The following is a 13,980-nucleotide window of genomic DNA, read 5'->3' as shown; positions in this document are numbered from 1 at the left end:
AACGCTCACTCAGCCCCACTAAGCATTACTGTTACTACGAATTAAGCCTCACAGTATGCACAGGTATCTTTTTCTTTTTTTTTTTTTTTATAAAAAAATCTTTTTATTACTTAATAAATAATTAGTTTCTTTCCTATCATCATAAACTATTATTAAATTATTAGTTACCAAGTCATGTACCCGGTCAAGTCGGAATAGCTAAGAGGCGTATGTCCCTCGTCACTCAGAGGAATCTACCAACAAAGGGAGAAACTGCACATTTTGCTAAGGTGCTATATTTTGCCATGTTATTTTAATTTATTTGATTAAGATTCACGTAACGTAGGTAAATTAGTCATTTTCTTTATTCATCCTGTGAATTTTCTTTTTTTTTTGGCTATTTTGTTTTATAAGCATTCAAAATAATTTTTATGGTTATCGTAAAGCAATAGTTTTTCCCTAGATCACGAGCCGTATGCCACAATTTGTAACTGAACCAAACCCTCACTCTGTTCCACAAAGCACTACTGACACTATGACTCAAGCCTCACAGTATGCACAGGTAGTTTTTTTTTGCTTTACTTGTTTGTTTCTTGTTAACACAATCACCATATAATTGAGAACCTCATATTTCTTATGTGAAACAAACTTAATTATTGTTACGATCATTCTATGTAAGGAGAGAAAAAAACATATTTTGTTACCGTCATTTAATATTTACGAACCAATAGTCAACAAGTCACGTGCCAGGGTACGCCAGATAATCCAGCGTACAACAAGCTTTTGCCATGCCTACTCCTCAAATAATGAAACAAATATCTCACGTTGCTTAGGTACAGGCGAATCAATGGCCTGGACAAATTTATGTACCAATTCCTGTATTACTTCCCAATGGAGAAATGGTTTATAATCATATTGCTCAACCTACGATGGCTTACCAAGTAGAGATATAATTTTAATAAAGCATTTCTATTTTGTACCTTGTTAATTAATATTCTCATTTGTAATGAGTTATAAATTTTTTTTTTCAACAGCCCGGTCAATTTGGTACGTTACTTTATCAAATCAATAATGAGAATGGTGCTGTTCTATTACTGAATATTCAAGTAACTACGCAAAATAAAATATGCTCTTATTAAACAGGTTTTTTTAAAAAAAATTTTATCAGTATGCATGTGAAAAATAGTTATCAGCTCGAGTTTTAAAAATGAAGATAGCTATATACCTCAACTTTAAGGGGCTTGAGCGTTGGACTCGCTTCTTTATACTGTTACAACCAATAGCAGTTGAGCTTGTACATTAATTATCCTCATTCAGAATAATTTCAAAAATTTTTGATACTTACAACTACGAACACAGATAAAACGTACTCCATTATTTAATTTAAAATAAATAAGAAGAAATCATACGTATACATAAGTATTTTTTTTTCATTCGTATGAACTAAAGCTTTTGGGTCTGCAAGCTCGATCAAACTTATGTAAGCACTATTAAGTTTGATTCAAATTCAGTATACTCAGCTTATCTCTTAGTTAAAAGTACAAGCTAACTGGAGCTTTTAGCTTTTTTAAACATGCATGTATTAGTATTACTAATTATTGAATGAACAATTAATCTTTTATAATAATATTTTAAATTTATACTTTGTAGTCAAACTTCAATCAAAGTGCTATTAATTTTGGCATTTCTGAGTCTCTTCAACAAAGTAGAGAATAAATGCATGAAACGTATCAAATATCTCTGGTAAGATGATATTCCTGTAATTTTCTTTTTTATATACATATATGCGTCTGTGATACAAGCTTATATAAGCGGGGGTGCATAATTTATCTTTTAATCAGTCAATGGTTCAACACATGTTCATACGAACTTTGTAATTTTTTTTTATTTAATGGGATCTATATATTGTTCTTCTTGTTAAATCTTCAAACTTAGGACAAATCACAGAAAACATTCAAGATATCTTGAAAAACTATAGTGGAGTCTTGAAAATTTTCGGTTAATCCAACAAATTTTGATTTTAACTCGATACAAAATTTTTGCAAACGAGATGGGATTTTCATTCGGAGTAAAGTAATTTCTGAGCCTTAAGTATGCCCACGCCCCGAGGTAGGAGAAGTAACACAACGGTTTTTTGAGCCCTAAGTCCATTCCCACCTTTATTCCACCCTTGAGTACTATATCATTGTTGTGCGTAAAGAAATTGGGTAGCTCATAGTATGCTGACTGAGACTATATAGCATATTGCACCCTCAGTACGAAAAAATGTCGTTTAAAATTAGGGCACAATTGTTCAACAACCACGTCCCCCGAAATTACAATGTTAATTAAACAAAATTCATAATTACAGCTGAATGAACCTACACCTAAAGGTGAAAGTGGAAATGATAACGAAAAAAAATCATCAGAGTTGAACAAGCTTGATAATACGATTAATGATGATACTCCTTCTCATCTTATAACGTTAAATACATTAGGATATCATTTTTGTCGAATGACTACTGACAATTTTAAATAAATATTATGAAAAATCATCGATCTTACGCTGTAATAAAATTGTGTTATGGTTCATCAATAAGTTATTAGTCACGAGTATGTATATGGGTGATTCTACCGTAACTTGCTTAGATTGTGATGGTACTCGTAATCGCGTGCCGCAATTAAATCAAAAACTTTACAAACGTTAAGTTGTTTTAAATGTTGTCAACTTTATTTGACATATAGTCTTATACCAATATATTTCCCCCTTCATTGGGATAATTCATAATTTAGAGTCGAATTTTTCATTCCCACCCTTATCCTCAACTCAATTTCACTCATAAAAGCTCCCACCAGTGAAAAATAGGGAGTATTTTCCACTTAGGCGTATACGCATTATGAAATATAGCTATTGCGGATTAGATTTTTACCGTAGTCACTCGAAATATCGACAAATAAGAGTGAGTTTTTACTGCAAACATTTTGTCCGTAGATTTGCACCACAATCGCAGTTTTAACAAAAGTCGGTTCAAATTACTAACTTTTTGGGTTGGAAATGATAACCAATAGTCACTTTTCAAATTATGGGACTAAAATAAATAATCCCATACGTCAGTAGTGCCAGAAGTTGTTATCCCTTTTAATTTTAAAGCCCGTCTTTGTTCGTATTTTACGCGTATAGAAGTTTCATTCCGTTCAGACCCTTCATGGAACAACCACTCGGTGCACGTGTGCAGGTACGCAAACTCCAGTTTCTCATTGCGTTTGATGGTAGTAAATAAATTATGCGTGGACAAGTCATTGAGTTATGTCTATGAGTCATACGAGCACTAAAAACCTCGAAATTTCCATTCCAACCCTACCTAAACTCAAAGTGTCGTTTTTTCTCATTTTAAAGCAATCAATCTTCGCCATATTATTTTTTCATCACTGTTGTGCTAAAAGACGAAACACGTATCTCGGGGTTTTGTTCAATTGGCCTTTTTTCGCGATATAAATACATAAACGGTGGTGCTACTTCTAATGATAGTAGCCAAGTGGCACACTATATTAGGTGGTATCACCTGAGTTCAAATGAAAGCCAAAACAAAGCCCTAAAAATTTTAAAAATATTGTATTTCGTTCTACCAGTCAAAAGTTATAAGCGATTTTATGAAAAATAACGAAATTCAGCCAAATATCCTCAAAATTTCATTATTAGCGATGTTTACGCTCTAGTTCGAACAGCTTTAACTTTTGATTAGAAGCATAAAATCGAACAAAATTTTTTTTTAATCGATAGGTCTTGATCCCAGCTTCCATTTAAGCTCAGTAAGAATACTCGGATTATTAAAGGAGCTTAGCTACACGTGCTAGAAAGAGACGTATTTTTTTGAAACTGCGTACTAAAACTGACTTTTATAAAATGTCGAATATCTTTTGACCCAAAACGTTTGTAATTGCATCGCTTTGGATATTTGTTACTGATGTTATTAAAGTAGATTTGAAGGAGAAGTACCATGAAAAAAAATTTTTTTCAATTAAATTTTTTAAAACCATTTTTCAAGACAATTTGAGCAAGTTACGGCAGAATTATCCATGTAGCTTTTCAACAGTGTAGTTATAATGTTAATAATTTCTAATCAAGACTCTCATATACCTGGCTTCATAAAATTTGAGCTACCTTTTACGATTTAAAGTTGTTACATGCCAAATTTAAAAAGTATACATGTTGTCTTAACTTGCAGGCTACACGGTAAATATTACGAAGGATACAATTACTGTGTTATAGATCCAAAAGTAAAAACAATGTAAACTGAAGAAAAAGATATTACAATTTTATTTTGCGATACAGCTTTTCCACTGTGCAATATTTAATTAATATCAAACAATTTATTTTTAGATATGGATGCATTAAGAAAAAATGTAAAGCAAAACTTACTTGCGACGCTGACCATAATCCTGCCATACGAACTTTTTTAAAAGTAAAAAGTTTAAATTAGGTTGTTAGAACTATATATATTGCTTTAAACTCTATTACACATATATTATTTATTAATTAATTTATTAACTTATAATTTTTTATGCTAACCTATTATGGAAGTACACACGCACCTACAAAAATACATTACCTTAACTGCATCCTGATAAAAAACTTGAATTCTTAGGCTATTCGCGAAAGATACATATATATCGGCAATACTAAAGAGCACGCAAACTATAGTAACGTTGTTACTGCAACAGTGCTTCTAGCTAGAGGATAAGTGGCAGTAACGGCAGTGTAGGTGTGCAGGTGTAGCTGGATGGTCATTGATACATTTGAGTTGTGTGTGCGGACTGCACAGGTAAAGTAGGAAATATCATATGATGATATTTCTGCTGATAACAAATTTTACTTAATCATCTAGATTTCGGCATAGCAGTTTAAACATACATTCCAGTAGACACATTTTCTAAAGATTTCTCGTTAAATATTTCTTGTAGACTCGTAATGAAAATCTAAAAGACACTGTTGGGGAGTTTTATCTTCAAAATTTCTAAAAGATTTCTTTGAGATACATCAAAAGTCTTCAAGACTTTTACAAGAAATCTTGAGAAAATATGGTTTCTGGGATATCTACAGGGCCTGTGTACAATGTATTTAATCATAACATGTTGAGCTGTTCAGCTTCAAATTACCAGCTAAACAGCTTTTACGTCTATTTTTAAGTTTGGACTCCAATTATTGGCCTATTCTCTCAAGTTATATTTTTTATTTGAAGATCATAAATAACTTTTGAATTTGATGGAGGTTAGACCCCTCTAAATCCCTTCTACCTGTATAGTCACTGTCAGTAACCAGTTCGAATGTGGCCAAAAGGCTATGTGTCCACTTACGTTGAAAGAAACGAAAGAAAAGTCTGTCAGAGCCATAGAGATATTATAGATAGAGTAGGCAAGCCTGGAAGTGCAAGCGTTGACACGTTAAAAAGAGATGCAACATCGAGCTACCTTTCTATCTCTCTCTGTGGTTACTACTAATTGTCTATGGCCATATATATGTAAAACATCTGTAGCCAATCAGCAGCAAGCACAGAGAGAGATAGAAAGGTAGCTCAATGTTGCATCTCTTTTTATCGTGTTAACGCTGCCACTTACAGAAGAATCGGTGGCTTGCCTACTCTATCTATAATATCTCTATGGTCAGAGCACGTTCGTGTAGTAATCATCTTTCTTTATTATATTTTAAGTGTTTTGTCACTAACTTTTTTGTTAGAAATTGTTACTCAGAGTAAAAACTATCGTTATACTAAAGTAAATCTGATAAAATACACCATTAAATTTGATTTTATTAATTAAAAATTTAAAATTCAAACTTAGAAGTAAAAAATGTTCGCGGGCGTTGCAGTGGACATTTCAAAGTTGCCTGCAGGGTGCAATTATGCCATGTGGTTTAATATATAAAGATTAATACAAGTGGGGCACCTTTTTCCTGCATGCTTCGTGCTGACCCCTATTAATAGATTATGATATAATCATGGTCTTTTTGGAATAAATTTTGCATTTTTATTTTACAAAGCATTAGAAAAAAATTTAATTAATGTTATGTAAGAGAATATCAAAAATTAATCGAATTTCATCTATAGATAAGTATAAATGCGAGTAATTGAATTTAACGATATTATCCATCCAGTACAAGATTGCCAAGGCAACTTGATTTTTTTTTTAGTTAAAACTACGAACTGTAGAAAAATTGTCATTCGTAGCAAATAAAAAAAAGTGCCACCTTGACCAGGTACAAAATCGTAGTTTTAACTGAAAAAATCAAGTTGCCTTGGAAATCTCGTAATATATGGGAAATGTCGATAAATTCAAATACTCACATTAAATTAATTATTTGGTAAAAAAAAAAATAAGTAAACGTAGATCTATCTAAATTCTGAGACTTATAGCATTTATTAGAAAGACTTGAAAAGACATGATCTGTGACGGGAGCTGGAGAAAGACAACGTTGTTACTTTCAGGTGCGTATGAAAAATAGACTGTTTTTTTTCAAACATGAGCGTCAAAGCTTACGTAAAAAGTGAGAGGTATCTTTGAGTTCTCTTTTTTTGTATGAGTTTCAGTATTTCTGCCAGGGGCATTCTCCTTGGAATCAGTAGTCCATCCCTTATATGTTAATAGACATTTTGAGAAATAATTTGTCAAGTAAGCACATATTGTTTTATTTTAACCTTATTTTACATTCTGTCCATGGGTCAAATTATGTTACAATGTTCTCACGTGAATGCTGCCTTATTGTACGTAGTGGATAAAATTAAAGTTGAGTAAAATGTATATGTTAATGTTTGATGACTAATTTCTACACTGCAATGAATTTAACTGTACACTTAAAGTCAATTCATTGTCTGCAGTTAATAAACTTTTCTTTGTTTAATTTAACTGTGTTTATTTTAACTGTACTTTTTTCATTTTCTTATAGTCTAAATAATAGTTACAATTTAATGTATGCACATTAAAAAAAAAAAATATTTAGGATTTAAACAAATCGTGTAGTTTTTTAATTCCTGTAAGAGTTAAGGGGGATATTTTATTTCAACCTTCGCGATTCTTAAGTGGGCTTTAGTGCCATGGGCCAAATGCTTCAGGGCCGTGGATCTATGCTTATAATAAACAGTCTCTCTTGTACACACCTGTAGATATTTTTCTAGTAATTGTATTAAGTAAACACACTTTGTTCCTTTTTAATTGTGGTTTCTAGCTGTTCCTGGGTTACACTATATTACAATATATTCATGTGACTGAAGTCGTAGTTTATTAAGTACATAAAAAATGAAATTAAATAAACTGCATATGTGTATGCTTTATCAATGTTTGTCACCACTTACTTATGAGGAAATTAATTAAATCACTTTTTAAAAGGTGAAAAAAAAATTTTTTTACTTACAAGGGGAGCTAATTATCACTTTAAAATCATACAACTTAATAAGAAACCAGACTTTACAAAATCAGACAATACAAAATCGCCTTAGTAGAGGGAAAGGCAAGTGAGATGTCAGAGAAGGAAAAGTGGGAAGGAGTGGGGGTTCATCAACCCAATTTTCATTAAGTTAAATTTCACGGGTCAGAAAAAGAAAAATTACCCCATTTCAGGGAAAGCTGGAGAGAGTTGATAGGAAGCAGGGGGCTAGTTATTTCCTTTGAACCACACTGTTTAGTATTCAAGTTGAAATTTGGCGCGCTCACTTTTGAATTTTTATTGGTCAGAGCATGTACCTATTCAAGTACGGTGAGCGTCGCTGCTTTGACCAATCATCACAGTTTATAAAGAGAGCAGTGGCTCTCTGCTAGTATGACGCGAGCGAGACCAGTCCACCTCCGATTGTCAAGCCCCTTAACACGTCTTAATCGAGCGTTCTATCGTTGTAACTCGAGTCTCGCCACCTCGTAATAATTTATTGTAAACTTGCTTCTTCGTTTAAGCATTAAGTAATTTCTTACTAATGTTTGTAATTAATCGAGATGATAATAAGTTCTAAAGTAGTGACTGTGTTCAAAAGAAGTGAATTCAATTGTATTAGAATAAAGAAAATTGTAATTTTTAAGTGCATCTAATTCTAGTGTCTTATTTCTCAATAGTTGATCGCGAATCCTTTTGATTTATTCCGTTCCTAAACACATACATTTATACCATACAGAAAAATATATACTAATGAGGCTCCCCCAATACGATTTGCCCACCAACTGCTTGTATGAAATAAATACACGTTGTTATTAAAAGCTGAATGTATGAAAGAATTAATAATTACAAAAGAAGCTAACGAACTACCAATGAAATCCCTATTCAAGTTCACATACTCTGAGAAATTCCAGAACAGAACAAGAAAATATACAAAAAATTTCTCCTTTCTTAATATAATAAACAAATTTGTGAAATTTTTCCTCATATTGCAAGGGTACTGGAGCAGCGACATGTATTTCGAATATATTGCATGGGGTTACGGGGGAGGGGGAATCTAAAAAATGAGTAAATAAGATGGGTGGTTATGGAAAAAATAACCAAACATTTTTTTGGGTTAAAGTAATGAACAAACCTACCGGTTTCTTCCTAATTGTAGTAAGGGCAGTGAATTTTCGGTTATAAGATATCTTAAACCACCTAACTTAACAATTTACTCGATCTCTAGAAATTTTGGACAGTCCATTTCTGTAGCGTTACCTTACGTTAAGTTTCCAGAGATAATATTCACTTTTAAAGTTTATCTCACTTAAACCATTTTGAAGATAAAATCAGTTATTTCAAAATTTGAAAAATTAACTTTATCCTTTTTAAGACCCTGAACAGCTGGTTGTCGCAAATTTTACTTTTACAGACAATTTGGGTCATGATAATTAGAATGCATAACTTTGCTGAACTCAAAATAAAACTATTCAAAAATAGTAATTGCTAGTTTTCTTATAAAGATGATTTTAAAATACAAGAACAGTTATTTGTTTTTCTTACACAAATATATCTAAACAATTACTAACCACATAAATTTCTAAGAAAACCTTTTTTTTTTACAAAATAACGTATTTCTAAGCAAGAAAAATCAAAGCAATTTATCTGGTTTTGTTTTTCTGTGTCAACCTTCACAAGCTTAAACTTTCAATTAATATCTTTTACCTTTGGGTCACAGTAGAAGAAGATAAAGACTTACGAGTCTCAATTTAAAATGTGACAATAAAATCGAAAGCGGTGTACACTTTCTTAACAATAATGTCTATGATACCAGAGATAGCATTTAAAAAAAAAAAAAAAAAAAAAAAAAAAAAAAAAAAAAAAAAAAAAAAAAAAAAAAACCAATGAAAACGTTGGAACCTATGGTAATAAACTTTAATAAATTTCTAGACTATTGAGGTAAGTAATAATAGCAAGCATATACAATGAACATAAGCCTTGCTAAAAGAGTATAAGCCCATACTGAATATGTCTTTAAAAAAGTCCATAAAAAAAAGTCCGATAAAAGCTTATAATCACAAGGCGTAATCGTGCAATACTTAACTATAAAGGTATTTTTACTTTTCGGTATGACTGTTCTTCGAAGAAAATTGACAAAAAATATATTTCTAAAGTTTCGAAAATCAATATAATAATCTGGTTACGGGAGAATAGGATTGTAACACCAAGCCGACGGTGAGCCCAAGCAGCGGCACTATTACATTCCTCCGCCCGTGGAGCGGCGGTGGGGAGCTCTCGTGGGTGTTACGAATGTAGTGGTTTGCTTACTACAGTTTCTATTTCCAAGTTCCACTGTCCAAACACACATGCTCTCACGAGGGTATCCCCGCCCCGGCTCCTCGAGCGCTCGGGCTTTTCAACGCAACGAGGCCCCGCGCTTGCTCTCTTCGCCTACAGACCGGTGTGCGAGTAACACCTGCGGGAGAGCCTGTTTTCTGCTGCTGAGTCGGGACAGTTTTTCAAGCACATCATGCTACTCAATAATTATATGCTGCCTCTCTACTTTTGGTGCTTGGGATGTAATTCTTCTCGTCCTCGGCTTGGTGAGCCTAGTTTTACATTCAGGACAGTTCCTTTCTCTTTAAATCGAAAATCAGCGTTTTCTAGTTGTATTTAAACATTAATGTTCCTTCTTCCGCGCAATTTGAAAAAATCAAAGCAATGTAAATCGTATTTCTTTTAAATAAATGTAGTTGAATTCTTTTGCTAAAATTATAGTTGTTTGTTGATATCAGATACGCATCCAACTTCTTATTTCGTCATTGCTTCCCTTTGAATAACCATTCATACCACAATACTAATTAAATCATAATCCTGCTGACGCTCTCTACTGCTGGTACATTTAAATTAAAAAAATTGAGAGACCAGCATTTACCTAAGAAAGTGACGTAGGATCCCCGACGCTGGGTTTTTAGACCAAGCTATTGGGACTTATCCTTCAGTTAGATGCTTGGAAAGCAAGATAGAGTGTCTATCATTAGGATTAGTGCCTGTCATGACGATATAATTGCCTGGCTGAAACAGAACATCTTAGCCAGCAATTATAAAAAGGGCAAAAAATTAATCGATAGGTCCTCGAGTGAAATCAAAGTTGTTGGAATGAAGGGTGGAATAATGAATGAAGTGCAGTTCCTTTGCTAACATAACTATACTAAAATAAAAAATCTTTGAGTTTGCATTAAACCATACTCCAAACAAGGAAGACAAGCAACCAATGGTTTTCGCTACGTCAAATCCGTTAAATGCGTGATTTTTTAAGGCCACTTTGCTCTTTCTCTTGTAAGATAGTGCTACACACATAATTGTAGTATAAACGTATATTCAGCAGTCGTTGGTTCAGTGATTAGCATGTTAGCCTCAAAAACAATATGGTTTAAAGGGTTGTAGCTTTAATTCCCAGAAAGAGCTTTCAGATTTTGTGCTGTGTGTTCTCAATGAAGAGTCTCTAAATCCAAAACTTGCAAATGCACGAAAAAAAATTATTTTAAGACCAAAGAATGTATGTAAATAAGAACTGACAAAATAACTATTTCTATGACACAATCATGTGCTTCATACATACAAAATATTTTATTAAAAAGGTAATTATAAATTTTAATGCTATATAAAATTTTTGTAATACTTTAACGAAAATATACGTACTTGTATACAGGGCATTCTGATTATAAGCCCCGAAAACTATAAGACGAAATTAAGCTTATCGAAAGCTCTCAAAAAGCTTTTTAAGAAATTTGGATTCAATAAATAATTAACGAGATATTGTTAATTTGATCATCGATCAATTCCTCCAATCAGGGAGCACTTAGCCTCAAAAGGCAGGGCCTAAGCATTGTGGAGGGGCAACTACACATAGCTAAATCCTTTTACGGAGAGGGTGGTAATAGGTCTGCCAGATGACATGGTTACCGATTGCAGAGATTTGATCAGTTATCATACCAGCGCCAAATTCAAATAGCAAGACCGAAGTATTTTAACCCGAGATCTCATTTTTGAGGAATGATAACGCACGTCAACTGCGCTTTTTCAGCGCGTATTTTTTTCTCAGGAAATTTCACATATGAACAATTTAATTCAAATTTTTTTTAACATGCATCGCCTGATAAAAAAAACAGAAATATCAGAGGGTCGTATGTAATAAGCTCGAATACTCAATAAAACTCTTGATCTTTTAACGTTAAAATACTTGAAGTTGAAATTTTAATTTTTTAGATACTGTAGTACCAATCAAAGAAAATATTAAGAAAGAGAAAGTAGTTTTACACATTAAGCACGTTTACTGATCACAAATCCCCTACCCTTTGAATATGATAATAAAACATTGAAATTGTATTTTTTATGAACTCCTAAGAAGTCATTATGATGTAAAATCAAAGATTGGATGTGAGCTTCGTGAATCTTCGATAACCTAATCGAAATCTGGAAAAGAGAAATATAAAAGAGTATGTGCATTGACGTCATCGATACAAGGCATCTTTTTTACTCTTTAATTTCAGTACCATATTAGAAAAAACGGCAAACAAATCACAAGCAACTAATGCGTTCATTCAGCAATGTCCTAGAATTTTTAAAAACATAAATTAGACACAAAAGGATTATACATTTTTTTTTCAAAAAGTTTTTGGTCCAATTTACAAAAAAAAAAAAGAATATATAATAATAAATAAGCTCAAGATTTACTGCTTCAAGTGCGATAACGTAGCACAGCTCTTTGAAACTGAAGATTTTACTAGAAAGAAATAAGTTTCAAATTTATAAAAAATTTTATCACCCAAAAAAAAAATATCCAAATTTATGAATGCAAATAGGTCTGACGCTCTAAGCTCAACTGCTCAGCACGAATCATTAACTAGGTATCAATAGGTATTAAACCTTTTGGTAATCGTAGTACAACATAACACGTTTAAAAAATAAAGCAAGGAAATTTTGCTTATCAAGCTTGATTATTTATCGCAAAACTCTCATTTTTAAAGTATAATTATCTCATATTAAAACATAATGAATCCTAACCTACAACGTCATAAGCATTAAAAGTTGAAGAAGGCGGAAAGGTCTAACATGGGAAGCGTGTTTTATTAGCAGCAGCCCCAACCTTTGTTATTGATTACTGTTTTTTTCTATCATCAATAAAAGAAAAATTAATGTTATTAAACTATTTTAAGATTAAAAAACCAAATAAGTTATAAAAAACGAGCGTTAAGTTAACTCGATAGAATTCTTCTATTTCGTAAAACTTTTTCGTCTGATTTACAAAAATAAAAATATAAAATTAATAACTGAAAACACGATCAAACATGTCAAGTACGTTTATACAGTGCAGCTCTCTAAGGCAGCTCTTGCCAACTGAAGTACCACATGAAGAATGAAAAAAAAACTAGAAAATTTCGCGCATCGAGCATATTTATTTATCGCAATTATCTTTAATTCAGAGCTTTGATTATCTTATACAAAAAACTAATAATTCTTACCTCCTTAAACGTCATAAGCATTAAAAGTTAAAGTAGACGAAAAGGTCCAGCGTGGTAAAAAATAATGAATTATCCGAAACCCTGATTTATTTTATTTACTGATTTTTACAAAAAAAATTTTTTTTTCTATCTACGGAGAAAAGAAAATCAGACTTTAAAACTATTTTGAGATAAAACAAAAAATTGATAAGAAGAAATGCGTGTTAGGTACATTTATTTGGTAAAATTTTTTTAAGTCGTTAAATTTTTTCGTCCAATTTGCAGAAAATATAAAATTAGTACATAAAAACACTATTAAGCACAACAAGTGCGTTTATACAGCCCAGCTTTCTAATGCAGAAAGCCTTACTAAGAAAAGAGAAGTTAAGAATACATTAAAAACACTAATGACTAAGGAATAACAGCTAAATTCTTAAATGCAAGAGAATCTCACGCTTTAAGCGCGATCGTTCAGTGTAAATCATTTTGCTTGTTTTTCCAACGACGTGTCGATAGGTTTTTAAGCCCCAATTTTTCTTTTTTTAACTTTTTTTTTCCATTTATGCAACAAAATCTACTGAACTTTAAAAATACTTTAAGATAAAAGAATAAAATTTTTAAAAAAGAGAAGCTTATTTTACGCATTTACTTAGTCAAATTTTCTTATTTTATCAACCTTTTTCGTCTGATTTACGAAAAAAAAGAAAGAATAAGTAATAAATAAAAACACGATCGAGCTCGTCTAGGTTGTTTATGTAGCACTGCTCTTTAAAGAGTGAAAATTTTACTAAGAAAGGATTAGTATTTAATCCATACGAAGCTCTATCATCTCAGAAATAACAGATAAATTTACAAACGCAAGAAAATCTCTTGCTTTAAGCGCGTTGGCTTAGTGCAAAACATTATGCTTGTTTAACCATGTACGTCTCGATAGGTCTGGAACCTTTCGGTTCCTGAAGTACCACATGACGTTTTGAAAAAAAAAACAAGAAAATTCCGCGCATCGAGCTTGTTTATGGATCGTAAAGCTCTTACGTTAAAAGCATTATTATCTTAATCATTTCAAGTTAAAGCAGGCGGAAAGGTCTAGTATGGTAAGCGTGTTTAAATATCAGAAGC

At 32.1% G+C, this 13,980-nt stretch overlaps 1 protein-coding gene across 1 annotated transcript in view; it reads right to left on the bottom strand.

Moving 5' to 3' along the window:
- Cow (Proteoglycan Cow) overlaps positions 1 to 13,980 on the bottom strand; it is a 912,191-nt gene that overhangs the window by 317,532 nt on the left and 580,679 nt on the right. The window lies entirely within an intron of this gene.

This window comes from Copidosoma floridanum, unplaced genomic scaffold, assembly GCF_036245765.1.
Source record: "Copidosoma floridanum isolate Cflo_tuat_1 unplaced genomic scaffold, Cflo_Japanese_pri ptg000030l, whole genome shotgun sequence".
In the NCBI taxonomy this organism is placed as follows: domain Eukaryota; kingdom Metazoa; phylum Arthropoda; class Insecta; order Hymenoptera; family Encyrtidae; genus Copidosoma; species Copidosoma floridanum.
Note: the sequence above shows the minus strand (reverse complement) of the source record. Positions and strands in the feature narration are given on the sequence as shown.